The 20540-nt window shown below is 44.1% G+C and overlaps 1 protein-coding gene across 2 annotated transcripts in view; it reads left to right on the top strand.

The window, feature by feature from the left end:
• The window catches only part of RGS6 (regulator of G protein signaling 6), a 289988-nt gene extending 276275 nt beyond the window's left edge, over positions 1 to 13713 (top strand). Inside the window, exon 18 of one of the 2 annotated variants that reach the window (XR_013228421.1) lies at positions 8764 to 13713. The gene's annotated coding sequence lies outside the window, so the exon portion shown is untranslated. The remainder of the gene's footprint in view (positions 1 to 8763) is intronic. The other variant, XR_013228422.1, reaches the window with a different exon arrangement.
• Positions 13714 to 20540: the final 6827 nt, after the last annotated feature.

The raw sequence follows: 20540 nt of genomic DNA on the forward strand, positions 1-20540 counted from the left end.
ATTGCTAGTAGAAAAGACATTTATGTGTGTGCTGGAGGCTTACTGCTTAATATCTGCTGACTGCTCTAGTCACCTTATGTGCCTAATATTCTGGTGTAACATTGTGAAGCAGCCTGACATTTCATGGAACAAGCCACTACTAAAGACCCTGCCACTCATTCCGAGAAGTACCATCATAATTCTGGTGTAAGATGTTTGAGCTTTATACCAAATACCTGAAGATGCTGCAATGGCCCCAGGATTCAGTCTTAGCATGACTGCAAGGTGGCAGGGCTGGATCAAGAGCCAGTATCTCCCCGTGATGCTTTTGAAGGCTAAGATGCATATTCATCACTCTCTTTTTCATACTTAACATTGCCTGGTTTATGAGGTAGACGTTGGGGGGGGGGGGCAGGTCAAGGCCAGGGATTTAATGACTCCCTTTAAACACTTTGCAGCTACTTCCAGCAAGCCCTGTTAGGAATCATTGGGAGCTGCCTGGACTCAGGAGTGGCCACAGAGCTTCCTTGTGGCTCATGCAATGATGCATCCAAAGTTGGGCGAGTCCAAGAGGGCATATAAAAAATTAAGAAAACCAGAGTGGATGTTATCTTTTGCAATTATAGAAACAGGTTGCAGGAACAGCTTCTAATCAAGCAGAACTGTTTTATTGGGAAATTCCCTGTGATAGACTGGGTGCTGGTACACTTCAGTCTCACCTGTGAACACCACTGCAGTATAATAAACCTTAGCCTACTGAGGAGGCTGACATTAGCTTACATCATCCCATAATGAAAAGGAGGATGCTGCTGTGCTTTGATGCTTTCTTTAGCTACCATATTCACAGTAGCTTGGAAGTTAAATTGAGTCCTGATCAAGCTGTATTGGGCTTTGCTGGCCTTAAAAGATGTTGGAGCTAACACGCTGCAGTGGATTTTGCCTTTATGCTCAGTTCATGGCTAGCCACTATCAGAATGCCAAACAAGACAGGTCCTTTGGTCACTTTGACCCAATCTGGTAAGAATAATGAAATATTTAAATGTTTAGCTTATTAGAATATCCAGTGAATATCTAAAGACTGTTGCCCCTGCTTACATGAAACCTTATGATATTCTTTTTCAATCATGGATGCCCAGTAGTGTTTCCTGAGACTGTACTTAGTTGGACTACTACTGGTTGATCAAATGTTTGAATGACATCAAAATCTCCCTGCTGTGTAGAAGCTAGCACATCAAGGAGACAGTTCTAGATTGTTTTCTCCATGACATACTAGTTTTCTGCTGGGAGGGATTTTTCCCATGGAAGAATTTTTTTTAAGTTCTATCCCCATTAGTAGTCTGCACAGCCACTCCCAACATCACTGCACCAATTGATTTATTTGCACTTAGTGTTTGGCTCTAAAACAGAATAAATTTTTAGATGTACAAGCTGTGGTCATGTGAGATGTGGCATTATTCTTCTCAGAGAACCAAGCTAGCGGAAATGTAATTTCAAGGTAATTTCTTAGATAATTACAGCACAACAGGGTCCTAACTAGAGATGGGTATGAACCAGCTCACGAGAGACTCTATAACAAATTTGTCTTGTTTATGGTTTACAAACTGAAGTTTGTGGCAGATCATCTGGTATGAACTTTACAAAAACATTCAAGTGGTTCATGAATTGATACATTTCCAGACAGTGTCCCCGCTCAATCAAAATGTTTACCAAACTTCAAAGCAACAGAGGACAGAACTTGGAGGGCATGTAGAGGAGCAACAGGGGGAGGTCCCCTGCACAGGGTCCATTCAAAAAACTCCTGAACCCGCACCTGCCATTTCCCCAGAAAGTTCTTTCCTGAGGCTCTTTTTTGGAGCATAACTTGGACCCCATAAATCCAGTCCTCACCAAACTTCGAAGGCGGGTAGAGAAGAGTCAGCTGGAGATATTTGATTCTAATTCATGAACCAAAACAGTCTGTGATGGTTCGTGGCTCATGAACCAGGCATGCCACAAACCACAACCTGAACAGCGTTTTCCCAGTTCATGTCCATCCTAGTCCTAACCTACACCATCAGCAGCATATGTATTTATCCACTTCTGTATGAACATCACAAGCAAAGAATCAATGAGGACTTTGTTGGGGGAGAGAATCTAATATTTCTCTGGCTCATCTTCCTTCCACTGCTATCTCTGCTTTCCCTCCTTTCCTCATTGTTGCAGCCTTCACAGTGGATCCCCTTTCCTACTTCCTTATCGTGTCCCTTATTTTGTTCCATTTTCCCTTCTTCCATCTCTTCACTCAGCTTTTCTCCCCGCCCCCCTCACTTCACCTTGCTTATCTTTCCTGTCTGTCCACTTCCCACCTCAGCCTGCAAAATTAAACAGCATCAGCCATTTTAAATACATAGGGAACTGCAGATTGTCTAAAGTTGCCTAAGCCAGTGGTCCCCAACCTTTCTGAGGCTGGGAACCGACAGGGCAACTGCCCGCCCGTGCATGCCGTGCATGTGCGGCCCCACCTGCGCATTGCGCATGTGCGACCGAAATTGTGCATGCGCAAAAGTGCCGCTCATGCGCGATATCGGCCGCACATGCGCGATGCGCGGGCGCGGCCCTGATTCCCTCTCCCCCCTCCCGCAGTAAGAAGCTTCCCGGGCCGCAAGCTTGCGGCCTGGGAAGTTTTTTACTGCAGGGGGGGCGGGGAGAGGGAGCCACGGCCCGGTGCCGGACCGCAGCCCACGGGTTGGGGACCACTGGCCTAAGCAATCCACAATGGCTGCCAAGATCTTATGAGATAATCTCATGTGATAACAGCATCCCAACCTTTGAAAACTTTTACATGACTTGATGACTTGACAGATCAAGGAAAACAACAAATTCTAGCAACAGCATGCATAGATGTCTTCCAGCAAAGGAAGTATAAAATTCTTCCTTATGATACAACAGAGAATTGGAACCCTACTGCTTAGTATGGTAGCCAACTCTGAGGTGCAAAATTCCTGTTGATTTGAGGATGGAGCCTGGGAGGGCAGAGTATGGGGAAGAGAAGGACATAATCAGGAATGCAATGCCATAGAGTTAAACCACTGAAGCTGTGATATTCCTCAGGGGAATTAGAGAGGTTGGCTTCCTGCTGGCAGTGGAGAACCTCGCACCACCATTGGATTGCTCACCACTCCTCATATGGGCACTCCTCTTAGGCAAAATGTGGGTCACAATCAGCCCCTGGTACAATGCCATCGATCCTAGTGCAAACCCAGACGTAATGTCATCATGCTGGGTGCTACTACAGCTAAAGGACTTGTACCACAACAATAAAGGATAAATGCCCACCTCCAGTAAATCAATGGATTAGAATTCTATCAGTATTTTAATGCATGTCATATAGATGACAATTGCATATGGGTCTATTTTTACATATTTGGAAATCTTTTCTAGAAATGTATGTGTAGATCTGCCATCTCTGTTATCCGTCCTCCCTCCCTCCCTCCCTCCCTCCCTCCTTCCTTCCTTCCTTCCTTCCTTCCTTCCTTCCTTCCTTCCTTCCTTCCTTCCTTCCTTCCTTCCTTCCTTCAATGCCAGGTGCTCCTCTAATATACGCACTCAAAATCTGTCGTTAAACTATAGAGCTGCAGGTGGATGCTAGAGTGTCACTCCCCAATTATACATGGAAAGGAAAGGCCAGGTTGGCAACAGCATAGCAGCAGGGCTAATCCCTGCTTATGCATGACATTGCCACCATCCCAGCCCCAACCTGCTGTAGGGCCTCCAATGGCCCACAGAAAGGGAACACTATATTTTCAGTTTTCCCTTTTTTGCTATCAGAGGCTAGGTCACGGCAGGCCTGTACACACAGGAAGAGCCAGGCATCTCTGTGCTACGGTGGCTGGGTAGGAACCAAATATGCCCCACCCAGCTCCAGAGTGTTGCACAGGGTTGAGGAGTTTTGTGCACTATTTTGCAGGAAGGTGGGATTGTGGTCTCACTGCCCCCACCTCAGCAGAACAGTTCTGCTGCTGTGGCATTCCCCAGGGGGACGCATTCTGGCACAGAGCTGGTCCATCACCAAAATGTATCCCTCATGGGGATGCAGAAAGTGGCGCACCAGCGTGCACCGCTTTACTGCGTCCCCCGTGTGTCCCCTGTAAATGGTGGAGCTTGCTGTTCTGCCACAATGCTCCGACAGCGGTCTGGGGCAGCCACTGCCATGCATAATTGCCACTGTGGGACATTATACTGGGCCTATTGATCACCTTGTCAAGAGTAGGTCTCCACCCCACCCCATTGCCCACCACTTTTCAGGCTGCCTGGCAACCTAAGAAGAACTAATCATTGCAGTCTGGAAATCAGTTGTACTTCCAAGACTACACCAGCCCTCACGTGGATGTTGGCAAACCTACTAGCTAAACCACATACACTCAGGCCCCCAGTTTGGCATCTTGTGCATCAATTCCTTGTACTCACTTGCTCCTGCAACACTTTCTCTTAGTGGTCTCCACACCAGCATTTGCCTAACCATCTCCAAATGGTTCTTTCCCCATAGGAATAGCAAGAGCCCGACAATAGATATGCTACCTTTCAGGATCTCGCAGAATTACAGCTCATCTCTAGTCTACCAAGATCAGTTTCCCTGGAGAAAAATGGCTGCTTTGGAGGGTGGAGTCTGTGGCATTGGACCCTGCTGAGGTCCCTCCCCAGGCTCCATCCCCAAATCTCCAGGATTTTCCCAGCCTGGAAATGGTGATCATATCCCCCATCCCCCTCCAGAGCCTAAGGGGGACCTGGCAACCCTCCCTGATATTGTCCTGGTTTAGCGGACAGCCTCTTGATCCTGCAGCACAGGAGCAACCGGCTGTTGCCAGTGAGTGATTTTGGCCTTCAACAGGCTTGGAAATTTGCAAAGGATTTAGCCTTTGGCTTCTTCAGGCAGCAGAACCTCCAGCCAGCTGGAATGCGCCAAAGCACAGCTGAGCCTCCTACCAAAAGCAAATGGCAGCGTGCCCACTGGTTTGAGACTGCAGGGAGCACCATGTGCACAGTGATAGCACAGCTCAAAACATTAGAGCATCTGTGCTCTCCACCTACCTTCTGGAGGTAATTTAGCTCTTGCTTTTGGCATCCTGTTGGTGACAAAAGCGTATATTACCGTAAAAATGGAATCTCTAATGCAAGGCTTTTAATGTCATTGTTTGGAGGTTCTTCACTCTGCTAAAATATAGTTATTTGGATTTTCTTATTTTGTCCCCTGCAATTCCAGGCAGGAATTCATTAGCATTGCCTCGCTCCTTGATTCCAAGCACATCCTAGAACATCTTGCCTCTCAGGTGGCTGCCAGCAAAAAGGTCTATTTTCTCTCTTTAAATAAGCCAGAGCGTTGCAAATTAGTACAGACACAAAATCTTTCAGATAATTCCAAATGGGTCCAGCAAGCTGGATCAGTGATATTGCAAATGCCAGTGATTTTTCAGAGGTTCACAGGTTGCCTTCATCTTTTTAAAGACATATGGTGAAGCAATGGTTCTTCTTCCTCTGAATTCTTTCATTGGAAATTATAAGCTTCCACAGACCTCTTGAGTCCCTTGCAGCTAGACATGATACGCATCCAGAGTGTTCCCACTGAATGCATGGGGGCCAAACTTTTTCTTGAAAAAGTCCTCAGGTGAAGAAGCCACAGTGTCAGCATACCGTTTATTCTGCTTGTCAACTTCCCCAGCAGAAAGATGTTTCCTTGTACTGCAGAACATAAATCTGCAGGACTATAACTTAAATCCATAGTTACCCCAACAGTTGTATCCTAAAACCATCTCTTTCCTGAATAATTGCTCCTCTTCTTCCTTCTGATGTCTTTTAAGTATTTATAAGCTCTGAGTACCTCCTTAAAAGCCATGTTTCTGTAGATAACAAGTTCTTCTGAAATTTTTCATAAACCTTTATCATCTAGTATCTACCCGTTCTACTTGGGGTAGCTTGTTTCCTTTTGTTAATTTTTTCCCCGGAAGTAGTTATCCACTTTAACATTTTCCTTGTCTGGAGCTTCCCACACTTCCACAAGCCCCAAGTGCAGAGAGTGTGGTCAGCTGAGTGGTGATTTGAGCCTGGCTTTCCTGAATCCCACTCTTTCACTGCTATACCACACCAAGTGTCGTGGTTAAGAGCAGCAGCCTCTAATCTGGAGAACCAGATTGGATTCCCCACTCCTTCACATGCAGCCAGCTGGATGACCTTGAGCCAGTCACTCTCAGAACTCTCTCAGCCTCATCTACTTCACAGGGTGTCTGTTGTGGGGAGAGGAAGGGAAGGTGATTGTAAGCCACTTTGAGACTCCTTCAGGTAGTAGAAAGGTAGGCACAAAAGCCCAGCTCTTCTTCTCTCTTTTGCTGAACATTGGGCTAATTTGCACGACCCTGAAAACAGCCTGAATTGGGGCATGCTGTGAGGGGGTCATGCGAGAGTTTTTCTGGCTACCCAAGTCTCCAGCCTTGCAATGCAAACAGACAGGTCATTGTGCAACTTCCTGAGACTAAGCCATAGTTCTGCTTGCTTTCATGTGAATAGGATCTCAATTGTATTTGAAGAAGCACAGATACATTTGTTATCGTCATTGAATTCAGACGGCTGACTATGAAGTTATCTGGGGCTCGTTCCATACTCACCCAAACGCAACTAGATCAAAGACCGTGGATATGCTGAACTGTCTGACTACAATAAAATCAGAGTCTGGTAACACCTTTAAGACCAACAAAGATTTATTCAAGGTGTGAGCTTTCGAGTGCAAGCACCCTTCATCAGACAAAGGGTACTTGCACTCGAAAGCTCATGCCTTGAATAAGTCTTGGTTGGTCTTAAAGGTGCTACTGGACTCTGATTTTATTGTGCTACTTCAGACCAACAGGGCTACTCATTTGAATCTGTCTGACTACACACCATATCCTTTCCTCTCAAAGTGCCTGCTTGGTTGGTTCTTTGCTGTGTGGATCCTGTTGCTTTTATCTGAACAGACAGGGTTATACATAAACAGGAATGCGGGGGGAGGCCCGGTGGCCGGCTAGATCCATGGTCTCAGACCCAGTGGTGCCATGAGGGTGCCTCAGCTAGCCTTCGAGGATCTTGGCTCTTCTTTTACAGACATTGACCCTTCCTGCTATAATTCCCAAGCTGTCCCACGGGCTGTCAGTTTCAATTGCGATCCATCACCCATTTGCTAAAGATAAAACAGCAAAGGTTGAGTTCAAGAACACCTTTAAAACCAACAGAGCTTTATTCTAGGTATGAGTTTTCATGTGCAGGCGTACATTGGTGATCTTAAAGGTGCCATACTCTGCTTTGCTGCTTCAGACCAACCCATCTGAAACTGAAGATAGACAGGGCGTGTACAAAATAAGAGATCATACCTGTGCCTTGAATTTGGCTGAATGATTTCATGTAGACAGCCTGCCTGACTTAAGAAATCTGCAATTATTCATTTTCTTTCAAAAATACATGATCACTAAGGCAGCTTACACTGTATTTAGCAAAAGAAGAAACATCCCTATCTGGAAAATGGCATCAGGGTTCTCGCTTGCTTGTCAAGTGGATCAAACATGCTTGGGAGTAGGTTAAGATAAAGCCGCCCCAGCTCTCTGGCAATCTTCTCCCCAGTTCTGCTCTTTTAGGACTGGCAGCAAGCCTAGGACATATGGTCCTCCCCTCTGGATGTGTGTTGCCAAATATCAGAGGCTGCCAATTAGTACCTAGTGAGAGGGACTTCTCAACCAGGCCAAAGGAAGAGAAAAATGCTGGGGGTGGGGTTACAACATTACAGCCTCCCAGCTCCCTGGAGTTCCAGTCACCTTCAACTGCTGCAAGGTCAACCCAAGGAGATTAGTAAATAGCCCATCTTTATATGCCTCTCTTGATAGTCTTGGGCTCCCCACCCATATCCTCACTCTTAAGAGCTCCTCCTGGGTTTTTGCTCAGTCTTCCTGCTCTGCCATTCTTGATGCCCACTGCCTGACTTCCTCTGATGTCAGAGTAAACTGGGATTACAATGCAGGCAACTGCGTAGCCCCAGGCACAGAGGCCTCAAAGAGCTGGAGGCAGGACTGAGAGCCCCTCTGGCTGCTCTGAGTTCACAGAAGAGCTTGCAACTGAGACCTGGTGCTAGCTGTTTGTAGGGAATTGTTTATTTGACTGAATTTATATCCTGTTCCTTCTCCTGTAAACAGAACTTGAAGCCGCTAAGAAGGTATAAAATACACTATATAAAACTGTACAAGAGAGACAATAAACTAAAAACACAACATAATTTAAAATCTTTCACAGTTAAAAACAGGGGTAGTCAAACTGCGGCCCTCCAGATATCCATGGACTACAATTCCCAGGAGCCCCTGCCAGCGAATGCTGGCAGGGGCTCCTGGGAATTGTAGTCCATGGACATCTGGAGGGCCGCAGTTTGACTACCCCTGGTTAAAAATCTATTAACTATCAAGCCGGACAGATGCATGGATGGAGATGGAGCACAATTTACCAGTTGCCTGATGGATCACAATCGCTCAAAGCCACCCCCGTCCCCCATACTAGTGGCCTTGCATGCCCTGTGGAACCCAGGGAGGCTCTGCGTATCACACCCCTCTTCAGGAACCTGGTTCCACATAAATGAGGACTATTCACTTTGGTTGCTAAATTGGTTGCTATGTTGTGAGTTTCAGAACGACACCTTGTATATACCTTTCAACTGAGCAAACAGCATTTGAGAAGAGCTGGCTTGCCCAAAGGAGTCGCAAGTGGCTTGCAAACACCTTTCTCTTCCTCTCCCCACAACAGGCAGCGTATGAGGTTGATGGGGCTGAGAGAGCTCTAAGAGAAGTGCTGTGTGAAAACAGCTCCAAGAGAACTGTGACAAACCCAAGGTCACCCAGATGGCTGCATGTGGAGGAGTGTGGAATCAAACTCGGCTCTCCAGATTAGTCTGCTGCTCTTAACCATTCCTACAACACATAAAACACATGTTACAGTATGTGCTCCTGCATTCTGCATGTTCATTTGTATATCTGTTTATAAGAAGGAGCCAATGCACATTCGTTTCACAAATGACACTAATGCCTGTATAAATGTGCAGTTCTGATCACATGTATTAAATGTCACATGAAAATCATTCTGTGCACATATTAAGAAAAATCAAGCGTACAGTGTCCATGGATTATCTGTCCTTCATAGTAGCTGGTGAACAGGGCTTTAATTCATACAGGTAGAAGAAGGCGCGGCTAACAGAGATGGCGTTGATGTCACAATAGCAGTTACCTAGCAGTATCTGAGGCTTTGCCTTCTTCCATGTCTGCCAGCACATGGGGAGGTACTTGTGGGTCCGGTTATGGGCCTCAAAGAATGTCCTCTAGTACCTTAAAACATAAACGTTGGCGTGCAGAGAGACAGTGTAACTGATGCCCTTTGTTTGCTTTTATTTGCACTATGGTACTAATAAATGCATGTATTAATAAATGAACCAAATATTCCCACCAAGAGCACATTTTCAAAGTGGGAGCCACTTCCTACTCTGTTTTTTAAGACCAAAGTAAACTGTTTTAATAACCCCTTTTGAGGCTCTCTGGCAGAGGAGGGAGTGAAGTTCACTCCTGGTAGCTCCACAGGCCGCTGTCATGGGATGGGACACGCCTCCCACCTCTCCCAAGAAAACAGTCTCCAGAAAGCAGCTGTGTTCTATATTAAGGTGTTTCTGTGTGGTTTCGTTTCTAGGCAATCTAGCCAGGCTGCAGAGTCAAAGCAGACTCCAATGTCCTCCGTGGGGGAGAAAGGGAAATCTAACAGTCTTGGAGCCAGAGCTCTTGACCCGGCCTTTGCATTCATTTCTGAGATGATGGGGGCTCAGGACTGAAACAGCAGACAAAGTCCTCCTCAGCCACCAGAAGAATGGAATTCTGAAAACTAAATCAGACAAAGAGCTAGCCACCTACCATCTCCTATGCCCTGGACCAGGGGCGTTATTCTCCTGAGCAGCATTTGAACTCATGGGAGTGGCTAGAGTGACACCTGCTTTTGAACCCTGCTTCTCTCTGTTTATTTCTATTTTTTTTTAATGCTCCTTTTAGATGAGCACTTCATTGGTGTTTAAGTCCTCTGCATATTTTCTTTGTATTTGCAAAATACTGTATTTTTCTTAGAACTATAAATAATTCTGGTTACCTGGAATTACGGTAGAGCTCCGTTGCAGGAATGCAGGATACTAAGAATAACCCACCACATCCCAAAGCTCATGGAGAAATTGTATTTTCTGGTGACATGAATTACAACTGGCTATTGGAACCACCTGCTTCTGCACACTGGTCTGCCAAAAATGTGTCAGAGTTTAGGATTTCAAATGACACGTGCTGGAAGCTCAGAAATAATTTCTGTCAGTTCACAGGTAAAAAACAATTGTAAGCTAATTTTGCCTTTTCTGTTGGTTTCCCTTCCCTCTAGATTTTTAGTTTCACTTTACATTTTCCATAAAGGTTTGTCTCACAGTGGTACGTTTTTTATCTACAAGCAATTCCCTACTCAGTCCTGAGGCTCTATGGCTAGGCAGAGAGGCATCAAGGGTGCCTGTTTCTGTGGTAGACACAGACATATTTAGTAGCTGTTCTTGTGAGCCCCCATCCACATGAACACACACAACCGCATCATATAGCTTAGTGTAGTAGCCAAGATTTGATACCCCACTCCTCCCCATGCAGCCAGTAGTTGATCTTGGGTCAGTCACAGTCCTCTCAGCCTCACCTCCCTCACAGGGTTTCTGTTGCGGGGAGAGGAAGGGAAGGCAATTGTAAGCCGCTCTCCAGTTCTCACGAGTTCTTTCTCAGCACCTACTACCTGATCCTTTAACCAGAGGGGCTGGGGCTTGACCGTGGGGCTGGTTGCATACAAAGGACATTTTCTACCACTGAGCTCTGCCCTCTCCATTTGAAGACAGACATTTTCAACTATAGTTAGCTATTACATCCAAATGCAAATGCCTGACCTAACTGTCATTAGTTTCTTTTCCCGAAACTAGGATTCATAGCCAGAATTCAACTAGGGTTAGGCATTCTGGAAAAGAATTAATCTCAGTACACTGAGGCTTTCAGAGTACACGAGACCAACCATTAACCAGGTTCAACAAATCCCAGAACGCTGTTATAACATGATATGACATGCAGCCTATATGCTTTGCCTTTTATCCTCTTTGTGAATGATCCTAACACTAATACCCTAATCCTGTAGACAGACATGAGATAGCAACAGGACGTACAATGGCTTACACTAGCAGCAAACCAGCCCTGCTTTGCCACTTGTCAGTGGCAATCCTATTATAACAAGCTACTGCCCATTGAAGTGGTCAGAAATCACAAGTAGTTGAGCCCTTCCAGGACTATCCCACTTCAGAATTAAATCTCTCTGCAGTCACAAATCAAATAGATGGTTAGTCAAGTGGGGCTGGAACTACATAGCAAACTCAATAGTGGTGGGAAATGTTTAGGGTTTTGTACAGGTAGGCGTTTTGCAGCCCTGTCCCATCTTACTGAAGCATACCTAAGTAAAATGCATCTCTTTTAGAGGAATATCATTTTAAGACTTGAGATTACCGTTCTGACCACAGACAAGATTCTAACAATATTTAATTAATGTCAGTGATCAAAATTGCCTCAGTCCAAAGCATATTTACTTGGACATAAGACACTGAGATCACTGGAAGTGACTTCCTGGTAAATATGCTTCTGACGCAAGCCCTGGACCCTCTCTGCAAAGCTATGTTCCAAAATGCATTGTATACAAAGTTGACCTTGTATTGTCTATTTAGAACAGAGGTCCCCTTGGTAAACTGAAGACTTTTAGGGGGAAACCACTGGCTCTTAAAGACTAGATTGGTGTCTTATAAAAAGACTTGTTTCACAAGTTCCTTCAAAGACAGCTACAGGATTCTGAACAGGATCAGTAATAAGAACTTATGCAAAAGATGTGCCAAATTTTATCACCTTTCACACCTCCCTTCCAGGATACAAACACATGTTGGCAAGCTAACTGAGAATCCATGCAAGCAAAACTGACGTTCCGTTGGGGGTCCAGATGGTGCTCATTTGGAGGTTAGACAGGCAAGGGCATGATAGAAAATAGGAAGCTGTCAGCCATGACAGGTAATAATCTCTCTTCTCTCAGAATTAGGACCAACTTGACAGTCTGCCATGGTCACAGGTGGAAGAGAGCTGGCCAACAAAAAGGTGACATTCAGATAATCAGAACTGGTCATACAGTGAGGTTCAGTGGGAAAGTCAGGAAAATAGTTTTACATGGTCTTATTTTACAATATCTTCATTCAAGTGATTGGGTTTTTTTGTTTGTTTGTTTTATATTTCTCAAGAGTCTAATTAAAATGTTTGACATAAAAAGAAGACATCTTTACATCTTAAGATGATATATTTTAGGTATCGCAGTGCACTGCATTTTCAAAGTTCATATCTGTTCAGAATAAAATGAAGTTAAAATACCTGCCCTATTAGGATTATCAGGTTGTATTTTAGATTATCAGGTTGCATCTTTCAAAGCTACAGGAGAAAAGCAATCAGATTATCTGGCCCTGTCCTATCAGTCCCTCATTAAGGTGCTTTGGACCACTGATAGTTTCTGTGCTTTTTGTGTTGCTTGTTGTGCCCTGACATCAAGGCAGTCCAGTTTTCTAATATGTGCTTGCTCAAAAATCAGGCCAACAAGATTAATTTTTTAATTTAATGACCTTTACGGATATCTCAGTGTGTATCAGCAACAGTGCCATCATTAGCTTCTTGCAACAAAAGCTATAAGTCACTGCATCTTAGAGAAATGGACTAGTCTTAATTAAATTTAAGAATTCCAGGTAAGGAGATAAACTTAATACCCAAAGTATGAAGGGTCTATGTCACATAGACTATGATTACAAGGCCTATGTGAGCAGTGATTAAATTGAGAACACACAACAGAACACTTACAGAAGTGTGCATGCACACAAAAGCTTGTGACCAGAACTAAAGTTCATTGGTTTTAAAGGTGACATTGGACTCAAACTTTGTTCGAAGAAGGCATTTCTGTCATTGTGTCCAATAGTGAACTGCAAGGAAGCACTCACACTAGCAACAGCAATGAGAGAGGTTCAAAGCCCAATAAGGTGGGGGAGGGATGGGAATCAAACAAAGCTCACCTTTTGGCCAGAAACAAAGAAATAAGCAGCAAAATAGGTGGAGGATTTAAAAAGGGAAAGGTGACAGCTTGTGTAAGTTCACAATGCTGTGGTCACCAATGGTATGCAAGAAAGCATGATGGACAGGTGAGATGGAGCACAAGGATGCTCCGATGAATACTAACTTCAAGAATCAAGGAGAAAGATGGCCTGGTGGGAAGGTGAGAAGTTGCTCCATCTCCAGTGACTGGGTCTTAGCTGTCCCTTGGGCTCCTAGGGATGTCCAGTATGGCCATGTATGGCTTGGACCTCCCAAGTTTATGTTGTTCCACAGCACTATGTTTTCCCCTACAACTTTCCATGTGGAAGGTTTTAAGTGGTAGTGATGTGTTGTTTCTGCCCTCCCCTTGTCTGCTCAAGACTTGGTGGTGAGAAGAATGCTCTGTAGTGTGTGAGGTGCAAGTTCTAGTTTTGCCTCCTCCTCCTAGCTGATTGGTCTCTAGTAACACACAGAAAAAGAGTTTTGCCTTATTCACAGTGCTCCCTCTCGCCCTGTTACGTCTACACCAAGGGTAGTCAAACTGCAGCCCTCCAGATGTCCATGGACTACAATTCCCATGAGCTGGCAGGGTCTCATGGGAATTGTAGTCCATGGACATCTGGAGGGCTGCAGTTTGACTACCCCTGGTCTGGAGGATAAAAACCTGTTACTTTTGTTTCTATCCTAAGTGCTTTCCTACTGTTAACGATTGGGGAATGACCAGAATGCCTTCTGTGAATGCTCTGTTGTATGGACTCATATTTCTTCCCTTCTCATTTCTAAAAATCTGGCTGAGTTATCAATTTTATTTAAATTTGACCACAGGACTGAAATACTAGCTAAAATTTAGGGTTCTACGTAATCAGGTGTTAGTGATCATCCAGTGTATCGCCTCCTGTTTCCCATTTGACAACACGGTCATCATCCAATGAAGGATAATTAGGTTTTCCTTCTGACAGAATGAAATGATTGTGACTTATGGGCAATATTTGAGGTGCTATATCTGTTCATGGCAAAATGTATTTAATTTTTTTTTCTGGAGACAAAGACCTGTATTGCTGTTTAACTTGTCATGAGGCAGTTCTATAGAAGCAGTTACTTGCATGTACATAGGTTATCTATAGCAACAGTTTATTGAAACAAATAAAAGATATATATGTACCAAAAATGCAATAGAATCTTGAAAATAAAATGCTATACACATTTCATTAAAATAGCTGGGTATATTTCTTTTCATTACAAGCTTCATAAGTAATTGCCATTAGGATTCCGAATCAAAAAGTACTTGTGGCATTTTGATTGTAGAAATTTTTAAAATAAGCATTTGTTTTTATTCTGATTTTTTTAAATTTTGATTTTATTTATCTGAAATATTTGTATCCTTTTTCACCACAAATATTTGTATCCTTTTTTCAGGGACACTTAACTCTTTAAGCAAAGTCCTCAGTCTTAGGCTGCCCATAGCCATATTTTTCTGCAGGGGGTTGGACTAGATGACCCTGGCGGTCCCTTCCAACTCTGTGATTCTATGATTCTGTAGCATACCTCTCACTTTCTTTCAACAACATGCCTTGTCCTGAATAGTCTAGAAAATCTAGCTGTTCAGGGGTTCTGTGACTGAAATGTCAACGCTTGCCTATTTACATCTATGTAGGTTTCTTAAGTCTAAGGCATTCTGAACAATTATGTCCATTGGGCCAGGATTTGGGCCACCGTCTGTTACAACATCTAGCTTTAAATTGGCCACACTTGCTAGATCTATCAGTGTAAATGGTATCGCAATAATAGAGGAAATACTGCTTAACTAAGACATTCCAAATGGTAGTATTTCCTCTTAGATAAAAAGCCTCCATAACACACATGACCTGATTTCCATTTTTATTGCAGCACACAGGCATAGAATTTTGATTCCTCTTGCTCAGTTTATGTTCTTTGTACTGGTGGGATGAGGATGCCTGACATGGCCTGTGTATATTTCTCTCACATAAGACAAACCTTCTGCCTTTGCTCATTTCCATGAGCTTTCACTCCTTAATATATGTACCTCCCTCCCCAAAGCAGCTGTCTACTTAGCACCTTCAATGCTAAGAGAAACAAAGTGTGCATCAAACACGTATGCAATGGCATAGAGGCCTGCCAGAACATATTTGAAAACACATGTAGGGAGTTTCTAAACCACAGATTAATCACAATGAATTGCTGTAATATGACATACATAGGCTTAATCTAGAGCATGAGGAACTAATACATAAGGTACTTCCACAGTACAGGCAAATAGTCCACATCAGTCCTTGATCCTGTAAAGGCATGCTGTTTTCTGGTGAAAGGTGACATGAATACAGCCAGAATATTATAATCAGTGGAACTGAAGTTAAAGAGCTTTTTCTAGAGACTCAGCTCCCATCTCACTGCTTGGCCAGAAGGAACAATTGCCCTGTTTTGAAGTGAAGGAATCACTAAGGAAATATGCCACGGTGTTGACCCAGACAGCATTCTATCAGGGATGCAACACATAGACTGATTATGCACATGGATGGGTGCACCGGGCTGCCACTGGTTCCTAGTAGCAGGGTGGCATGCCCCACCGCTTCACGTGAACGCACAGGGGAAGAAATCCCCCGGTGTGCACAGTCCACCCTGGAGTTCTGCATGCACACACACAGCTCTGGGGCGGGAAGAGTTCGCTGTGCCTCATGGCAGCAGCAGGGGGGGGGGGCTGGAGCCCAAACAGGCATTTCGTGTTAATGGTTGGGTTTAAAACAAGGTGGTCAGATCCCCGTATGACAGGGAGAAGGCAACCAGATCACCCACCCGCTCCCCCTTTCACAGCTCATTCCCAACCTCCAGAAAACAGAAAAGGGGCTGTGTTTTGTCTGCCTGATCTCAAAAAGACTGGACACTTTTTATTTACCTTTGACAATGTAGGTTTGTGGACCATGCCATTAAAAAAAATTACTCGGAGCAGGAAATGGAGAGGGGAGGGTGGTTGTGAGGGCAGAACAAAACTGCCAAGACTATCACGTATTTCCCCCTCCAGACGGTCTTATCCTGAGTTGCTCACTGGTTGCTCATTGATGGGATGCATGATTTAGGGATGTAAATCAAGTTTTTGCGATTCCCAAAATTGCAAGTTAAAAATAGCCAAAACTTGACCCAGCTACTGGACAGCCTTGTAATCCAGGCGACGTCATGTGGAGAGGGCTCTAAAAGCTGCCAACATTAGAAGGCTGTGCAGGAACAGATTCTTCATGTGGAAATGGTCCTAGATTTGAGTCCAGTAGCTCTTTATAGACTAACAAGATTTTCATTACAAAGTTTGAGTCCTGAAGTTTTATCAGCAAAGTTTGACTCAGGGTATAAGCTTTCTTATGCACACATACGTCTTCAGATTCACTTCAAAAGGTCATGATTTCTGATCTCAGTACACATGCTAAATTAATTCCATCTGTTGGAAACACCTTTATTATGCTGTATGCTAATCTGCTTCTATTCACAGGTCTTACCTTCATCCAATTTTAGCTATATTTACTGCTCAGTTGACTCAGGTTGACTTAGCCTTCCATCCTTCCGAGGTCGGTAAAATGAGTACCCAGCTTGCTGGGGGGTAAACAGTAATGACTGGGGAAGGCACTGGCAAACCACCCCGTATTGAGTCTGCCATGAAAACGCTAGAGGGCGTCACCCCAAGGGTCAGACATGACTCGGTGCTTGCACAGGGGATACCTTTACCTTTTTACTGCTCAGTTACTTATGCATCTTTACTCTAATTGGCACCTCCTGGCATTACTCACCTCCCCCTCTACATATAAGTAATGGTCAATGACTTCTGTTTCAATGTATCTGAAGAAGTGTGCATGCACATGAAAGTTTCTATGCAGAATACAACTCTCTTGGTCTTAAAGGTACCACTAGACTCAAACTGCGCTCTGCTCAGCATGGCTACCCACCTGAAGATATTCAGGGTATGAGCTTTTGAATGTCAAAGCTTTCTTCGTCAAATACAAAGGAAACTCTCGAAAGCTCATACCCAGGATATCTCATTGGTCTCCAAAGTGGTAATGGGACTCGAAAGGAGCTGTTCTGCTGGGACTTAACTGGCTACCCTCTGAAATTATTTAAAATATGATACTTTCCCACAAAGTGATACGCTAATGAATTCCCATCTATAAATCTCAGCCTCACATCAAAATTGGATTATTTTATCTGTGTGATTAATACAAGTGTGGTCTAATCTCCTTGATTGGGTCTCTATCATATATGTGGCAGCATAAATATTTTCAAAGGAGAAATAAAGGAATGATAATGCACAATTATACCGTAAACACAGTGACACCCTGGTGAGGCCATTGACTTCAATGGGTTTAGAAGGGTGTGACTCTGCCTAGAATAGCAATCTGGAAACACCATCATCTGTCAATTCAGGATTTAACAAAAAGCCCATTCACCATAATTGATTTTCCGTTTATTCCCCATTGTTCTCTTACCTTTTTACAAATATGATTTGGGACACTTTTAAAGAATATCTTCCGCATATGTAGGACAGAAAACATGCTATCGATCTTTCTCAGGTCAGCTACTATTTTACATTTCCCTTAATTCCTTCTGTTTGCAACTAGATGCCATCCAATTCTTTCTAATCTATCAACTCCAGCATCTGTCAATCAATTGCTGTCTTAGGGAAATCGCATGAAGTGCTGCTTTTCACTTTACAGCCAGAATCACTCTAATTATTTTTAGTATTGTTATAGCACCCTTATGAAAGAGTGATAATAAAAATAATAATGAGCAACTGATTTGATCACAAAACTCAAAGAAGCCCTTAAGGGCACTTCTCCTCTATTCCCAAACACTGATAACTAACTATTGATTCAGGAATGCTGCAGACACCTTAGACAAAGGAACAAAGATAAGTGAAACCTTTGATGAATGGGACTTTCCCCAAAGAAAACCTGCTGTAGGAATTTGCCCTTGGGGGACAGGCTTTGCTGAACGGTTTTAATGGGAATATAATGCTATGTTAAATGCCCCGTAGCCCCAGTTGAAATGGGTTTGCATCAGACTGTGAGGAAAGAGAGTGGCTGAGCAATGCAAAACTGCATCATATGGAAGCAGCCCTTTTGAACTGGCACTTCTGAATCATGCAATACCAAGAGCAGGCTGGAGTCCTCCTCGGCTGTGCCTTTGTTCCCGGCTCCTGAGTGAGCAGCCCAGCACTGCTTCCTTTCTACACAGGAAGGTCTGCTCTGCACCTGACAAAGAACTCCAGCTGATTCACTGATGAGAGATGGTTCTTTGAAGTGTATGAATGTCACAACATTTTGTGATACCTCCAGTATTTCATAGAGCTTGGCTATATTTTGTGGAGTCTTTATCCCACAAAAGTAGCCTGGATTTTGTGTGTGTGTTTGTGTGCTGTTTCTTTCTCCTCATTAGATGCCAGTCGTTACACAAGCTGTCCCCAGTGACATACAGATGCTTCACGGTCAAGCAAGAAAGCCTGTTCATTTTTGGCGCTCTTGAGAAACTGGGTGCTTAAGTATGTAAATCTCCCACACTAGGAGGGTGGTAATGTCCCCCCCCCCCGCCGCCGCCGCCCAGAAGCAAAGCAGATACCTGAATTTTTGCTCCTGCAGAGAACATTTTAATGAGACTCACACGGCTGTACCATCAGGTGGAAAACATTACCAATGCTAATTGCCTAAAAGTTTAGCCCAGGAAGGCCTACCTGAGAGACCATCTGTATTCCTGGCTTAAATCAACCCCCCAGGATTTGAAATGCAGGGCCGGGCTTGGTGGGGAGCACAGGACTTAGGCATTTAGAAAGAAAGCATCTTCTCATTTTGAGCTGTGCTGTATACTTGCGTCATTTGTGTCTGAAGAGAAAGAGGAGTGGATATTGCCCAGGGGAAAGTCCATGAGATGCCCAAATCCATGGAGGAAATTGTGTTGCCAAGGCACCTTCACACTTGTGAATATAAAGGGAGAGGAGAGCAGAGGCGTGGAAGGAATTAATTCTGTCAGACAACTGCAGCTGTTAAGGCCTCAGCTTTGCAATCGACTGGGAGATACACAGAATGAAGCAACACACACAAACACACACACACACACACACACCCCTACCTACCCTCCTGGATTAGATCCAAGCCCTGTTCTCTTTGCACCATATGCACAGCCATTCTGTCGCTCAAGGTCACCACAGAAGAGGGAACTTAACAGCTTTGCTTTCTGAGCAAGCCTGAACCAGAAATCCTTGAACACTCTCCCTGGCTCTCTAATGGCCATTTGGGTTGCATTTCTGCAACTGTCTCCCACGGCAAAGATGCGTTCAGTAGCTGTGCTGACCAATATAGCAAATAAAAAACACAGCCCACATTCTAGAAGGAAATGACACAAAACTCTCTTGAGCATTCAAGTGAGGAGATTTTGTAAATTTGGTTGGAGGACAGCTGTATGATTTTCACAACTGAATTTATTGAGATGTGAATTACTTACTGTGGGAGTTGTTCAGCTTCCCAATATAGTTGTCAGCTCTGGCCTGGAGGATCAATAGAAATAGTGGAAGAGCTTAAGGTGCCACCTGGAGGTTGGCAACCCTACTTCCCAGTAACAAACAGAAACCCTGCAGTGCCTGACACTCAAAGGCCTTGACAGAGCAGTTATATCAATGCTGCCATCCTTAAATATTTCATGTTTTTAGCAACATATTTTAGAAGGCACCATTTTGGGATATGATGCCACCATTTCTTGAGGATTTTAACATTTCTATTTTCATTTGTGGCTAGCAATGATGTAAGCGCCCTGTTGCAGTAAGATCATTTTGCACTTGAAGGGTGTTGAGGTTTTTCTGAGTACAGAAAGGCCTGCTTCCAAATTGTATTCATGCCTACGTCCACACCACCCAGAGAGTATTTTATATAAACCAGATTTGAGTTGGTGCCTGTTAGTTCACTGACTGGGCTTAAGGTCATTATTAGTAATTATATCATACTGAAGACAGATTTGGCTGCCTGCCAGTCCTCACTCCAATTTCTGTCCTGTTCTTACCAGAACAGGAGAACATGCAGTCAATTAACCAAAGACTTGATTGGAGTGCGATATCCAGAGAGGTTCCCTGCCTCCCTCCAAGATACTTTGCATGTTCAGCAGGTAGTTCCTGGAAGCCCCTGAGGCTTGCAACTGAAAGAAAAGGTTCCTGAGTACATGGAAGCAGCAGTTGGGTCAGTCGGCCTTGACTTCTGCCAGATGCAGAACCAGCTGTGCAGAGGCAGATATCACCACACCCCAGCACAAGTATCTACAAGACTGTGAATGGCTTTGACTACAAGGAATGTAGTTGCATTCACCACACCAGCTCCCACTGCCTCACCCACACGCGCA

Source organism: Paroedura picta, chromosome 2, assembly GCF_049243985.1.
Source record: "Paroedura picta isolate Pp20150507F chromosome 2, Ppicta_v3.0, whole genome shotgun sequence".
NCBI classification, from domain to species: Eukaryota; Metazoa; Chordata; class Lepidosauria; order Squamata; family Gekkonidae; genus Paroedura; species Paroedura picta.